This window comes from Paroedura picta, chromosome 4, assembly GCF_049243985.1.
Source record: "Paroedura picta isolate Pp20150507F chromosome 4, Ppicta_v3.0, whole genome shotgun sequence".
NCBI lineage: Eukaryota > Metazoa > Chordata > Lepidosauria > Squamata > Gekkonidae > Paroedura > Paroedura picta.
Genome location: NC_135372.1, coordinates 45,929,812 through 45,944,902, shown reverse-complemented (window position 1 = coordinate 45,944,902; position 15,091 = coordinate 45,929,812). Strand labels below are relative to the sequence as shown.

General features: G+C 46.6%; 1 long non-coding RNA gene across 4 annotated transcripts in view; it reads left to right on the top strand.

Moving 5' to 3' along the window:
- The first annotated feature begins 450 nt into the window (after positions 1 to 450).
- Positions 451 to 15,091, top strand: part of LOC143835293 (uncharacterized) — an 86,749-nt gene continuing 72,108 nt past the window's right edge. For 3 of the 4 annotated variants that reach the window (XR_013230067.1, XR_013230066.1, XR_013230065.1), the window contains exon 1: positions 451 to 752. This is a non-coding gene — a long non-coding RNA (uncharacterized LOC143835293). Of the gene's footprint in view, positions 753 to 3,801; positions 4,148 to 15,091 lie in introns of those variants that run through there. The other variant, XR_013230068.1, reaches the window with a different exon arrangement.

Here is a 15,091-nt window from a genome sequence, read left to right as displayed (position 1 = left end):
TTGCTGGAGGTTCCCGGCTGTGTGGCCGCGGAGGCAGCGGCGGAGGGCTCCGGGAGGAACGAGGCGGCGAGCTTCTGGCCCGCTTCCCACCTCCTCGAGTCGCCTAACCTTTTGCATCCGCCACGCCTGGGCGAGACTGCCGGCCGAGGCGCCCCCGGCGAGAGGACCGTACGAGCCGGTGCTTTGGCGCGGGGGAGCCAGAGCCCTGCCGCCCTGGGCCCGACGCTCGGACGCTAAGGAGTCTGCAGAGCGCCGCGAGGTGGCGGCCCGGCCCGGAGCCCCGCGTCCTGGCGAGCTGCTCCCCAGGCGGCGGGCGCGCATGTTTGTGTGCGCCGGGAGGGGGGGCGGAGAAGCGGAGGAAAGGAGAGGCGAGCAGGCAGACGGAGCCCCCACCCCGCCGCCGCCAGCGCGCGCACGCGTGTGTGTGTGTGTGTGTGTGTGTGTGCGCGCGCGATTGGGGGGTGGATCTTGAGTTGCTCGCATCCACCATCTCCAAAATGCCCAGACTGCCTTCCACAGATGGATATATTTTGAGACTTCCTTTCGCAGCGCAAGGCGAGGCGGTTCGCCTGCTGGAGGCGGCCGCCAGTGACATCTCCTCGAGGGAAGGAGGGCTCTGAGTGGAGGGCTCTGCTTGACGGCCAGGGGCGGGACGAGCTTGGCAATAGCGCTTCCTGGCTAGCGATTTTTGCCGAGACCGGAAGCCTGTGGGAAACGCTACAAAACGCAACTGGATTCCACTACAAAGGCAGGTATGCATAACGACGAATTCCACTATTTTAAATGGCGATTTTTCATTCAGCAACCAATTTGCTACAAAGATTCCGGTGCGGAAAGCCCCAAGATCTTCCTCCCCCTGGCCTCAACCAAAGACCTGGTGGAATAGATCCATTTTACAGGCTCTGCAGCACTGTAATAGCTCCATCAGGGCCATCAGCTCTCCCAGGATCTCATTCCACCAAGTCGGGACCAGGACCGAAAAGGCCCTAGTCCAGGTCAAGGCCAGACGAACTTCCCTCAGGCTGGGGACTTCCAACAAATTTGCACCCACAGAGGGAAAAGCTCTGTGGGGGGCATAAGGTGCAACAGCACCCTACCTATCAGCATCTGACCTATCCACTGTGATGCATGCAATGATTACCTCCAGACTCCATTACTGCAACTTGCCCTATGCAGGGCTACCCTGGACACTGGTCTGGAAACTCCAATTGGTCCAGAATGTGGCCATGCAAGTCTTTACGGGGATGCCATAGAGGGCACATATGCAACCTGTGATCTCTCAACTTCATTGGCTCTAGATTGAAAACCGAATCAGATTCAAGTCACGACCTTTAAAATCCTAAATGATCTGGGGGCCATCATATCTGCAAGACAGCCTCTCCTTGTACACCCCTTGTACACTAAGGGCATTAAGATTTAGCCAGTAAAATTTCCCTAACCCCAAAAAGATCACACTAGCCTGAAACAAAGCCAGGATCTTTTCAGCCCTGTCTCTAGTCTGGTGGAACTCTCTTATGAATGAGATCACAGCCCTGTGGGACCTTGAACAATTCCACAGGACTAGAAACAGAGCTGTTCCAGCAGCCCTATGGTTGAAGCCTAAAAACACTGCTGAACTGAGCCAGCTTCCCTCTTAAAGCCCCAATTATACATCACCTAGGACCAGTAAAACTCCTCTGCCCCCTCTCTCCTTCCTGCCACTGTAATTATTAGAATAGGGAATCAAAAATAAAACTGTAGGCAGAAGTTTTATATGTTTAATTATCTATTGCATACTGTGTATGTGTATGTATGTAACTGATACAAAGGGTGCTAGAAAGGGGGTGGGGGAGAAGGAGGCCTCTCTGCTCCCTTGGGGCAGGAATCCCTCCAGTCCCCTCAGTGAGGAGGGTGGAGAGCCTCATGGGCCAAGGCTGAAGGGAAGACTTCTCCCCAACCCCCCGGGCTGCCCGTAGTGCCCTCCAGGAAAAGAAAGGATTGGGCTGGCATGGACTGGGGAAGGCTCGGGAGGGCACGCCAGCCAGCCTCCCTCCCCCCACCGTTTACCAGGAAACTGAAATTGCTGGGCACCTGGAGCGGGCTTAGCTGGCCACCAAGCCAACACCGTGAGGCTGCCCCAAGGAGTCATTCCTGCCCCCTAACCACCCAGCAGGCAAGCAGGAAGCAGCTGGGTGAGCACACTGGGCTTCCTGCTCCCCCCCCCAGCACCCGGCAGGAAAGTGGACATTGGGCCGGTGTTGGGAACCGCAGACCCCCACCCGATCCGGCAGGCAAGCAGAGTGGCGGTCCGGGCGAGGCCTGGGAGTGACCTGGCCGCCGGTGACCCAAAGGGCCGAGGTGAGGCAGGTAAGGCTCCTGGAGACTTGGCTTGGTCGCAGGAGGGAGGCTCCCTAGGCCAACCTGTGCTCATGCCGAAGTCCAGTGGCCAAATGGTGGCCTCAAGACTCAGCAGGTCTCTGTGGGGCAGGCCTGAGGCCAATTTCACAAATATTAAGAAGAGGAAAAAGTGTTCAGGATGACCAATTACCCCATTTCAAAAACAAAGATGCCATATAGAACCTTGCTGGGTGACGTTGGGCCAGTCTCTTCCTCTCAGCCTTACCTACCTCGTAGGTTTGTTGTGAGAATAAATGCAGGCAGAGGAATTGACCTAAGCCCCCTAAGCCAGGAGAAAAGTAAGGTATGAAAACATTGTGACAGTTCATTTGTATGTGCCAGTCACCATCTGACACGGCTTCTAGTGATGCACATGTGTGACACACAGAATATAAATCTTTATATGTCTGCTCCTAAGTCTACTTCTCAGTCTGCAGGATCAAGAAAACAGCTAATCTTCAAAGCGCAATTTTTTTTTTACATTGATATCAGAACACTAAAATCCAAAAACATGAACAATTCTCCTTCCTCCTACTTGCTTACAGGTTCCCCATCTCCATAGACATCCCCCTGAATTTTGATCCATATACATGAGACCATGGGAAGCTTGGCTGGATCTCATTCCTTAATCACAATGTAAACGGCCACAGAAGTGATCAGAACAGAGCTGGGCTGCAGCTAAGCCAGCTTGGCATTTCGAAACGCTGCTTGCCAGGGAAGCGGGACAAAAGTTTGTTCACACATTTTTCTTCTCCTGACAGTGAACTGTACAGAGCTTTTGTCTCCAAGTTCCTGAGGTGGCAGCTGAGTTTTATCCTTTGAATATCTTTGGCTGCACATCAGACAGCAGTGCTGTGTATAATGAAGTTTTATGGCTGGGAGGCAGAGTAACCCCTTGGAATATCTCTGTCCTTAGGTTGTCCTACATAGAGGGAAAGCAATATATAATATTCTCTCATTCACTGCGAGAGCTGACGGCAGCCGACTGGTATCCTTCAGGGTGAAAAGGAGGAGGAAGGAGTTACTTCTCCAGAATGTAGAACTTTCAATTTATCTTCATACAGATGGAGGCTTCGGCCGTGTCTATTTGATGTTGATAACAGGCTAGACACACTGGGGTTGGGAACAGAATACAGGATTATACCCTGGCATCACAGGCAAAATTCTTTTTTAATAATGCAAGCAAACTTGAAAACACACGGGTGAGATTGGTACCGCTAGCGGCACGGACACAAATGTCCAGTAGGTGATCTGTATAGACGCCGGGTGTCAAGTTAGTTCCAGAGTGCTGAATTAGATTAATATTGGATTTAATGCTACTAAAAATAATAATGATCTGATTATGATTCTGCTTCTCAGACCATATTTTCTGTGAGACATATGTAAAGAGAATGCTACCCTTTTCTTTGGACTATACCCTTTCAGGCACAGGCAGACCTTGATGTCGGGCCGGCAAAAGGGAGCTCCTCCACCAGGCATTTGCTTGAGGCCAACCGACCCAACAACATCCACTGATCCCCCCGGACACCACTTTACACAACTGAATCTGACCCACCTAAGGGATCAGTTAGTTACTGTCTCTGTTGAATAATGTTTCTATTTAAATATTCTAGTTGATATGTTATATGTTATTATTGTTATATTTATTATGATGTTCCGTGTAATTACCATATGACGTTTTATGTAAACCACCCAGAGCTGTATGGAAGAGCGGTATAAAAATCTAATTGAATGAATGAATGAATGTCGCTGTTTGAAGCAACTCTGTTTTGAGGAGTATATTGCTTTTTCTATGTTTATTATGTTTATTTCTTATTTCTATGTTTATTTCTTATTATTATAAGAGCCTCTTGTGGCGCAGAGTGGTAAGGCAGCCGTCTGAAAGCTTTGCCCATAAGGCTGGGAGTTCAATCCCAGCAGCCGGCTCAAGGTTGACTCAGCCTTCCATCCTTCCGAGGTCGGTAAAATGAGTACCCAGCTTGCTGGGGGGTAAACGGTCATGACTGGGGAAGGCACTGGCAAACCACCCCGTATTGAGTCTGCCATGAAAACGCTAGAGGGCGTCACCCCAAGGGTCAGACATGACCCAGTGCTTGCACAGGGGAAACCTTTACCTTTACCTTTATGTTTATTATACACATTTGAATCAGGTCCCATTCCATCCATATCAAATTCTATGGTCTATTCCTCGACAGAGATAGATTTTTTCCTGTCTTCTAGATTAGCTTTCTTGTAGTTGAAGTGTTGGATTAGGATCTGGGAAAGAGTCTAATGGGGGCAATTTTAAAAATGCCCCTTTTCCCAAGTTCTATTTTGGCACTTGAAAAAGTATTTGAAGGGCTCCTGTTCCTGCTGTGTGTTGTGGGCCTGATCAGGATCTCTGGGTTGCCAATTTCTAGTTGAGGCCATGGGATCTCCCAGTTTCAAGAGTATCTCCCCATTTTAAGGATCTGAGAAACCAAGGAAACATTCCAAACATGGGGAGGAAACAAGCAGGAAGTAGATGAAACATCCCTGCCTCACCCGGAAATGATATAGGAATGTCAGTGACATTGGCAGGACATTCTGGCTTGGGGACAAAATTCTGGTAAGAAGCTAATTCCACCACAAGTTTTTGCCCACAAGCCAGAGCATCACCCCTGATGGCCATGATGTGCGATATCACTTCTGAGTGATGCAGAGATGTCATGTTTACTTCCTGGTTCTTTCCTTCTAGCTCCTGGTAAGACCCCCCCCCCCTACAATCTCCTGTCCGCTGGTCTGACCAACCTGGCAACCCTACTGGTGTACCCTCACTGAGTTGTTGTGAAAACAAAATAATGGTGAAGAGACTCAAGAAAATGGCTTCATGCAGCAATTCCTTGACTTTCTGGAAACATTGGTTCAGGCTTTTGGTCTGGTAAAATGATAGAAGGCCTCTTTCTAGGAGCTTAATGATTTAGCAGTGTCAGAGAGTGAGATGAATTGGAAGTTAGACACAGGGGCAGGTGAGACTGAGATCATTGGGGCCTAGAAGCTTCAAGGCCAGAGAACTGGGAGAGAATTTTGCCTTCACATTCCATCCCAACACCACCTTTCTCAATATTTTTACATTGAGAAACCCCTGAAACATTCTTTGGGCTTTCAGGAACCCCAGAAGTGGTAAAATCATACCGAATATGGTTGGGAAGCATAGCTGTGTACATGCCCACCCAGGGACCCTTCCCTTCCCATCTCCTCCAGGCCCATCATTGGCCACTTTGGGAGGGGGTAGGTGGGTTGGCAAAACTATATATGGTCATATCACCCCATATATATATATCAACTCACACCCATTTAGAAAACCTTTCCAGGGTTGTCAAGAAACCCCAGAGTTTCACAAAACCCTGGTTGAGAAAGTCTGCACTAGGACAAGCAACTCTGGATGTGGAAAGGTGTCTTGAAGCTAGACTTATTGTCTAGCAATATACCTGATTGGTCAGACCACCTAGCTAACAAAACAATGAACTGGTCAACTAGACTCAAGTCAACTGCTGGCAGTTTGGCATGAAGTATAATAGGCGTACATACCCTATTTTGCTCCCAGGGCAAGCTGGTAGGCAGGGCTTGATGATGCGGGGGTCAGGGAGTGGTATTCTCTGCAGAGAATAGCCTATCCATGAACTGGCCCCCTCCCTGGCAGCTGACATCCCACTGCCCCTGCTGAGGGCAGCAGCAGAGAGGCCAGCCACTGCAGGCCATGAGCCCCCCAGTTTGTCTCTGCCATTAGGAAGGTAGAATGGGGGCCTGGCAGCTGTTAGGGGGTGGCTGACACCGACACTCTCACCGGAAAGAAGACTTGTGCCAGGCGGCCATCAGGCATTGCGCCATTGTGAGCGGCTGCCATGCGTGGCCTCAGATCCGTGGCATCAGGGGGGCAGTACGCCTACCAGCAATCCATCCTAGACCCACTGGGGTGGGTGTCATTGGGCACAGGCCAGTTGTGGTGCGCAGCTTCCACCACCCATAGGGGTTTTACAGAGTCAAGTGCCCCCCCCATCCAGTATGGTGACCAGGGCATGAGTCATCTAACCCAAAATACACCATGATGTTGCTGTGATGTTCTTTGGGTTTGGGGATTCCAATCTAAATCCAGTACTTTGGTCTTCACTAGCTACTACTACCAGAGTAATTGTTTTTAGACCCCAACTTACAAATGTCCCACCAGGAAGGGCTAGAGAGACTGTCCTTTGTTCTCTGGCTGGAGGGTTAGAAAAATGAACTGGTGGTAACTTCTTGCCCTGGGGTTGTGAGGATTCACTTTTGAGCATTTTGGTTTATCGTTGTCTGACTTGTCCCTTTAAAAGTTTGGTGAGGGAGAACCATGGACTGAGATTCCGCGAGAAAGGACCAGATAAATACGTACAAAATAATAATCCGAGCCCAGTGTTTTTAAGCTAATGAACAAAGGATGCCGCCACTTCTTGCTTTTCCCCATCATTGCAGTCGCCTTTCTCCCTAATCATGGCTCTTTTCTGTCCTAGCCACACCCTCCCCCATAGCAGCAGCCCCCATCTTCCTTTGCGGTCCTGCTGAAGACTGTGGTGTGTCCGTGTGATGCCCTAACATTCTGCCAGAGTTGGGTAATCAAGAGGAACGGGAAAACGTGCTTCTCCCTCCTGCAGACCTCTAGGAATGGGGGTGCTCCCTAGAAGCCTTTACACTGAGCAGTCTTTCTAGTTCAGTACCGTCATTCTCTATCATGCGGTGGCTCTCTGGGTTTTCAGGCTGAATTTTTCAGCATCACCTACCACCTGAGGTTTCAAATGACAGATGCCAAGGACCAATCCGTACAACTTCTGCCTTCCCTGTTACTGAGCTGTGGCCCTTTCCCCCTTTGCAATGTTTCTGGAGCTTCTGGGCCAACTGAGAAGAGCACCTGGGAAAGGAGTGTGATTCTTTTCTACTGTGCTTGTGTCACTGACCCCAGGGATCTCTCCTGCTGGAAAATAATAGATTGATCTGGCCTCTCCCACTTGTAGGCTATATGTCTAAGATAGCGCCCATTGTCCACTTCAAGATAAATGAGCTCAATTTTCCCAGAAGTCAAATGGCCAAGCAGCCCGGCCACATGGTCAAAGGTGAGACAAAGCTGGAAATATGGGCAAAATTGGCTACAGCAACTGGTGCAATATCTTATTTTTGAGGCTTTGATTCAGATTTGTGTGAAAAATAATTACAGGCTACCATAAAATGATAAACTCTTATCCTTTATTTCAGCTCGGATCAGTCATGAAATTCATCTACTAAAAACCATAGCACTCCCCAAGGGTGTAGCTTAGTAATATGTGCCAGGTTATCCTGGAAGAATCATGCATGGGAGTAATTCAGGGCAATCTCTCTGGCCTTGGGCAAGATTCCCTCCAATGCCCTCCGAGTGTACTCTATCTCTCCCCCTCCCTCCCATATGCACTCTTTCCCCTTGTCTAGTGTGATTCTGGCAGGTCAAAAGGCAGTCAGAGAGTCAGAGCTCTGCCATCAGGTCTCTTTGCAGGAAATAGGAAATAGGGACAAGGGCTGTTACCCAGTAGATGCATGTGTAGGGTCCATAATACACAGTACTGGGTTAGGCATTTGTCACCATGGCATTTAATAATCTGGGATTGTCTAGTGTATACCAGGGCCCCAAACTGGAACAGCATTCTGAAAGAACAAGAGAGGAAATAAATCTCAATAAAAATTATCTTTATTTCCTAGAATGGGGAAAAAAGTGTTTGGAATGGCAAGAATTGTAAATCAAAGCAGCATTTCAGAAAAACAGTTGGATACAATGCACCAATAAAGTATTCACTCAAGCCTACTTGCCTATTGGCAGAGACCCAGAGAAGAGACTGAATGGAAGAAAGATAAACTCTAGTGCACTGGAGGGAAAAGAGGGAGAAAGAAAAATATATGTTACCTGATTCTGGAGAGAAAAGTAGTCAGAAGAATCCAGTCTGGGGAAGATGATTTGGGATGAAGCCAGATCCCAATTCACTTCCCAGTTTTGGTAGGCCCTGTGTACCTTCCTGGGCACCAAAGTTCACCTTTCCTCAGTTTACCATAATCTGATGACCTTGCAGACACCACTATTGAGAGTATCTCTGTAGTTCTGGTAATTATCAGCAGGACATCTGGGTTTCTCTCTTGCCGTTAGCTGAATTGGCATATATCAATGCAGTACACTCCTCAATCCAGCACATTCCTTTCATGGACAGCTACGGATGCCATCAGTTCTTCCCCTGACACTGCCTACCTCTCCAGATTTGAGTTGCAAGCCATACACTATGCTGTAGGGCTCTGACTTGCAAACGACATAACATACCAAGGGTCCCCAACCTTTCTAAGCCTGTAGGCATATTTGGAATTCTGACTCAAAGTAGTGGACACAACAAGAAATGACTTCTGCAAGAGTCAAGAGTCAACTGGAAAATGGCTGCTGCAAAAATGGGGTCACGCACGGAGAGGAAGCCCTGGTGCAGGGGAGAAGAGAGGTAATGTGAAAATACACTAGGAAAAGGAGGCGAGAGAAAATTAAACAAATACTGGGGAGGCAGCTGGGGTTGAGACCATGTTATTTTAATCTGCATGGCCAATCAGAACTTCATTGGCAAATCAGGAGCTGTGCTGGATGAAAGGATCAATTGGCCCTTTGTTAAGTACCAAAAAAAAAGGTGTTGGTGGGAACTATGGCACCCAGTGGTACTATACTGGAGATCCTGAACCATACCATTAAAGAACACCTGGACCAAGTAAGCTTATGTAAGGTAGTAGAGAATGATAGAAAGAGGCAAACAGGGAATCCACTGAAGGAGTGGGACAGTCTGGCTATCCACTTAGTACCTTCAGGTCTATCAGCCTTCATAGAAGTTGTATGCCCACTTCAAAGACCTCTATCCTCTCCTGAAACAGATGACCTGTTTCTTTCATCTCCAGCTTCCTCTCACGTTGGCCAATCACCTGGTGTTTCTTTGGTCCCTTCTGCAACTCTACACTCCTTGTGTGTCCACCCAGTTCCACTGCTGCTCATCCTGGTTTAATGGTAGGAAGAATATGAAGCGGTCTGTATCTTGGATATTTGTCTCCCACATGCCCGGTATTTTATTGACTGGAAGGGATATGGCCTTGAAGGGCATGCCTGACAAGCAGGCACTGGTGTCCATGCTCCTATCTTGATCCTACAGTTCCATTGCCAGTACCCTAAGGACCTGGTCCTGGTCCACCTGCAAGAAAGGGTCTAGAAGGGGGGATAGTGCCTCCGGGGAGGGCGCTATATAAATATAATAAATAAACAAACAAATAAATAAATAAATAAATGGACCACTGTAGATTGGCATGCAATTGGCAGTAGAGGAGGATGACAACCCACTTCCAAGTCCTGCATGGACTGGCCCTTCCTATGAGTCCAGAGTCTCAAGACCTCCCCAAATGTTGTTATCTAACCCTTGGACTATTTTTGGGTGCTGACTTGGAGCAGCTGCTTTGACCGTGAAGTGAGACACTGGACTGCCTTCAGGCCTTGCATTTGTGTAATCTTCAGCAGGTCTTCAGCATTGGCCTGGGACCTGAGAACTCCTGCTGAGAGACCCTGTGAATGCTGGGACAAATCCTGCCTGGTGACCAGAACAGTCCCTCATGTTGATCCTTGATGGGGTAAGGAGAAGGATCTAGACAGGAGTGACAGAAAGGATGACATTTCCTAAGTAGATCAGAGGTCTTTATTCTCTCTTGAAAGAAAGGAGGACAAGGTGGTGTGAATTAGGTCTGGGTGTTATGGTTCTCTTTGTGGATCACCTACTTCACCCTGTACTTCAGGGGCTTTGGGGAGCTGAGTGTACACATATTCCTCTTCATCATCTGAACAAAAATTTAAACTGGCACTATATGCCTGTGCTGTGCAAGTAATATTTTATTGTTGATATAGCCTTGTTCCTATTTCAGTCATATGTAATTCAGATGAAGTGGCTCTTGAAGCTTTGCTGGTTATGCCAAGGCCAAATGTGTTTACTCATCTTGAGAAAGAACCGACTCCTGGTAAACAGCACATAAACAATGGCTATGGGGAATGCTGGTTTCCAAAAACTAGCTCAGCAATCCAAAGCATAGCACTCCATCAGACCATTCTAGAAGCCACTGCTATTCATACTGGAAAGAATGTGCTGCTGCCGTAGGTCTCTTGAATGGCCCACAAGATCACTTTGGAAAAGTTAGCTGTTCATATGAAAAGAGATGAATTTCTTCAAAAATAAGAGCTCACAGATGGTCCAAGCTTAATAAGCAGGCGGCAACACTGATGATAATAAATATCAGAAAATGGGACAGAAAGTTATATCAAGAGTATGATACAACTGTGAGAGGATTTTTTAAAATGTTTGCCTAGTGTCTGCAAACTATAAGAGCCTCTTGTGGCGCAGGGTGGTAAAGCAGCCAACATGCTGTTTGAAGCTCTGACCATGAGGCTGGGGGTCCAATCCCAGCAGTCGGCTCAAGGTTGACTAACCCCGCCATCCTTCTGAGGTCGGTAAAATGAGTACCCAGCTTGCTGGGGGGTAAACGATAATGACTGGGGAAGGCACTGGCAAACCACCCCGTATTGAGTCTGCCATGAAAATGCTAGAGGGCATCACCCCAAGGGTCAGACATGACTCGGTGCTTGCACACGGGATACCTTTACCTTTACCTAGTATCTGCAAACTACAGGACAATATTGTTATCTTGGAGCTTGGCACCTATGCCATCTCTTCCTTTGAGCTTTACTAACGTCTCTTGACTCGCCTTTCATTCTCCAGTCAGCCATAGCTGAGTAACATTGGCCCAAACTCTCAAACTAACTTAAACTTAGGTTGTTGTGAGGAAGAAAAGGAAAGAGGAGAATTATGGACACCACTCTGAACTCCTGAGTAGAAGTGTGTAATAAAATATGGTAGAATGTAACAAGATCAAATGAGCTGCTGATAAATTAAATGGGATCAAAAGACTAAAAGGCTGAATGTTCAACTTTAAGCATAAACAAGGGCTTGATTATGCTCAGTGGATTTTTTTCTGAGACTAAAATCTCGATGTCAGCAAATCTTCAGGAGTTTCTCAAATCGGACATGGCAATTCTAGGAACAACCTAGCGCAGTCTTTTTCAACGTTTTGACCATTGGGGTACTGCTGGGATATTTTTCAAGCTTCAAGGTAATAGGAAGTTATGTCAGCTGGCCACACCTCCCCCCCAAAACTGAGAGGAGTAATACCTGTGACAATATAATGAAACATTTTCCTTATCCTTAACATGTAGCACCAGAAACCCATGCCTAATTCAGCAAGAGTTACTTTCCATTTTGCTTTTTGAAAGGGAGAGACTTGCATGGAAAAAATATTGCATATTAACAGAGGTGGCCGTAAGGAATGGTCAGGCAGCCATAGCAGGATCTAGAACTGAAAAAGTTGTCCTCCTTCCCTAAAGAATATTACGGGAAACATGACATGACTTATAATCTGGAACCTGGGGTGCCACAGGAAGACTATTCTACTTTGCTGACCAGGTGGGGCAGAAGAAGGCCAATCCAGAGCCATGCCAACCTCATACCTAGTCCCTGCTGTAATGAGGGCTTTGAAGCATCCGTACACACAGTCCCAATTTGTTCCACAGCCGTGCAATGCCGATCTAATGAGAATTACTCTTCTAAGCCCATTGCTTCAGTGGATTTAGCACAGTGTAACTGTTTGAGGAGTGTGCGGTAAGTCTCCGCCTCAAGCCATGTGTTTTCAAAGTCACATAAGAGGCTTCAGAGCTGGTGATGCGCCCCCCCCCCCATCTCTTACAATACAATCAATGTGCTTTTCCATTCCACTGATCTTCTAGTGTTTAGGGGGGGGGGAAATAGATGTAATTACAGGTACATTTGCAGTCCTAACCACACTTTGGAATGACTTTCTTTTAATTCTCCAGCTGTGAAGCCATCCAACATGCTCAGGGGATCTAATTATGCTAAGAAGCCTGCTTTCCTGGTAGGCATTAATAAGCACTGTTTGTCCCAGAACTTTACAAACCTGAGTCAAAGGCCTGCAACTGTGCAGGACTGATGCTGGGGGCATGTAATGCATAATTTTGTAATATAATTGCACTGAACACTCACATCATTACTAGGACACTGCTGGAACAGGGGCTGCTTCGACAGTACTGGAGGTAATGCTTCCATTAATGCTGATCTATAGGGACCAGAGGGATAATGAAGGGTCTAGAGGCCTAATGGTGAGATTTAGTCCAAACACTCATTTTTGTGACATTATATAACAGGGGGAAGGAGTGTGTGTGTGTGTGTGTGTGTGTGTGTGTGAATGGTCTGTTTATTGTGCTGCCCAAGTTGGCATAACCTGCAGCACTTGGTTCTAATCATAGATGACTTAACAAGAATTATATCCTTAAAAATGCTGATGCTTTTGGATATAGGATATGTGTTGAGCCCTCAACTCTAGTTATAGCAAGCTCCCGTTACATTTTTCTTAAGACTGCTAGCGAATCTCTGGAGGATCCAATTAATTTAGCTCTACTTCCTTCCAGGAATTATTACAGAAATTACAAAGCTTGTTAAAATCTATTAGAATAATAGGCATGTGGATACAAGGTAAATATCTTAGATGCATTTAAATATATATTGATTTGCCTAATCTCATGCTTGACATATTATTGGGAGCTTTATGCCAATAAAAGGTTACTGACTGACTGATTATTGGGAGCCAACATGGTGGTTCAGTCCTTACGTTTCAGTGGTGTCTGTTTTGCTAATTTGGTGAAATTTTTCAGGTACAATTCTAGATGCTGATGTCTGCCTTTAAAGCCCCACATGGTTTTGGACCAACATAACCAACGAGCCATCTACTTCCTTGTGAACGTACTCAACTACTTTGGTCATCTTTGGAGGCCCTGCTTTGGGTGCCTCCTCCTTCTGTGATTAGGGAGTTGGTATTCCAAGAGAGAGGGTTCTCAATCATGGCACCAAAACTCTTTCCACAGAGAGACCCATCCATCCCTTTCCATTGTGGAGGTTGAAGACCTTTGTTTCATCAGTGGAACATTTCATAAATGTGCACCAGCCTAAAGTGACATGACACAGTTTGAGATCTGAATGTATGAATCAGCCCAGGGCCAATAAAAATTAGTTCAATTTTTCTTCCTATTTGGTCGAACTGTCTCTTATATATTGAACAAAGGGAGCAAATTCTGCAAAATGGATGTTTTGAGTCACCACCAACTCACTTCAGACACTGGTTCACATTTGTTTTTCTCGCAGTAATGTCAAGTGTGATATTCCAGTGCTTCCAATTCCTATAATACACAACAATAGATAGTGTGATGAACACACCGCACCAATGAATTCAGTAAACTCTTCTGAGTCGTGAAGCCCATTATACAATTGTAACTCCCAAGGTCCATAAAAAAGTGGGAGAATGTAAAGCTACAATGAGACATTTTTCGAACAGCAATAAGGGAAAATTCAGATGTGGTTTCAAAGAAAATGTGGCGAAGGTATCTTTTCAATCACTGAGGGCCTCTAATGCTGAGCCCAATTACCATCAAACCAGGGCAGCCCAGTTAGAGAAAAGGATGGCGGATTCCAGCATGCTTGAAACTCCATGTAGAATAGTAGCTATTCATCATTTAGAAACGATTAGTGCAATTATTACCTTCAAGCAAAAAGAAACCCACCATTAAAGGAACCCATGGGAAGGGGGCTCAATAAATGTACAAGTGGTGTTGCTTGACTAGGACTGCAAGAAAGAAAGAGAGAAAGAAAGAAAGAAAACAAGCATTGATGAAGGTCCTATTCATGATTGGTGGGTTGCACTTGGGTGGTTGGGTCACAAATTAGGCAGGTCTGTTCAAGAGTCAGGAATCAGCTGGCTCCACTAGTTATGCCAGGCTTTCTCAACCAGGGTTTCCTAAAACCCTGGGGCTTCATAATGATCCTGGAAGGGTTTCCTGGATTAATTTATTTGTTACACATTTATTGGGTGATATGACCATATATGCTCATCTCAACCCTCCCTCCCCAAATGACCAATGATGGGCCTGAAGGGCGTAGGACGGGGAGGGCCCCCCGGGTGGACGGGTGCACAGCTATGCCTCCAAATCATATCCTGCATGATCACGGCACTTCTGGGGTTTCTTGTAGCCTGAAGAACATTTCAGGGGTTTATCAGTGGTAAGAAAGTTGAGAAAGGCTGAGTCATACCCTTCTAATATCATTGACTTCAATGGATTTAGAAGCATGAAGCTCTACTTAGGACCACATTGCCCAGCAAATGCTGAAAAACACCTATTGTCAAAACTTGCATAAAGCTGGGATTGGCATGATGGCAAACAGTATTAGCAGAAGGCTGCAAACTTGAATTTGTCAGAGTGTGTGTAATAGCACTGAGATTCAGCAGGAAATAAGCATGTCCCTTAGACTGGAATTAGATGTTACACAAGATATATACATGCTTCCGAAAGCACTGGACAATGTCTGCTCCTCCTTTATTTGTTTGTTACTTGGATTTAATACCCGCTGTTATTGGAAAAACTGCAGTGGGTTGTCACAGTAAAACCCCCAAATAAAAATTGAAAAAAAATATTAAAACCCATTATCCCCCAGTGGTGAGCTAACAAAAACCCTCCTCCACTCCTAACCTCCTACCCATACCTCCTACTCCGGGGCCTGGGGCACTTGCTGTTCCAGTTGAAAATGAA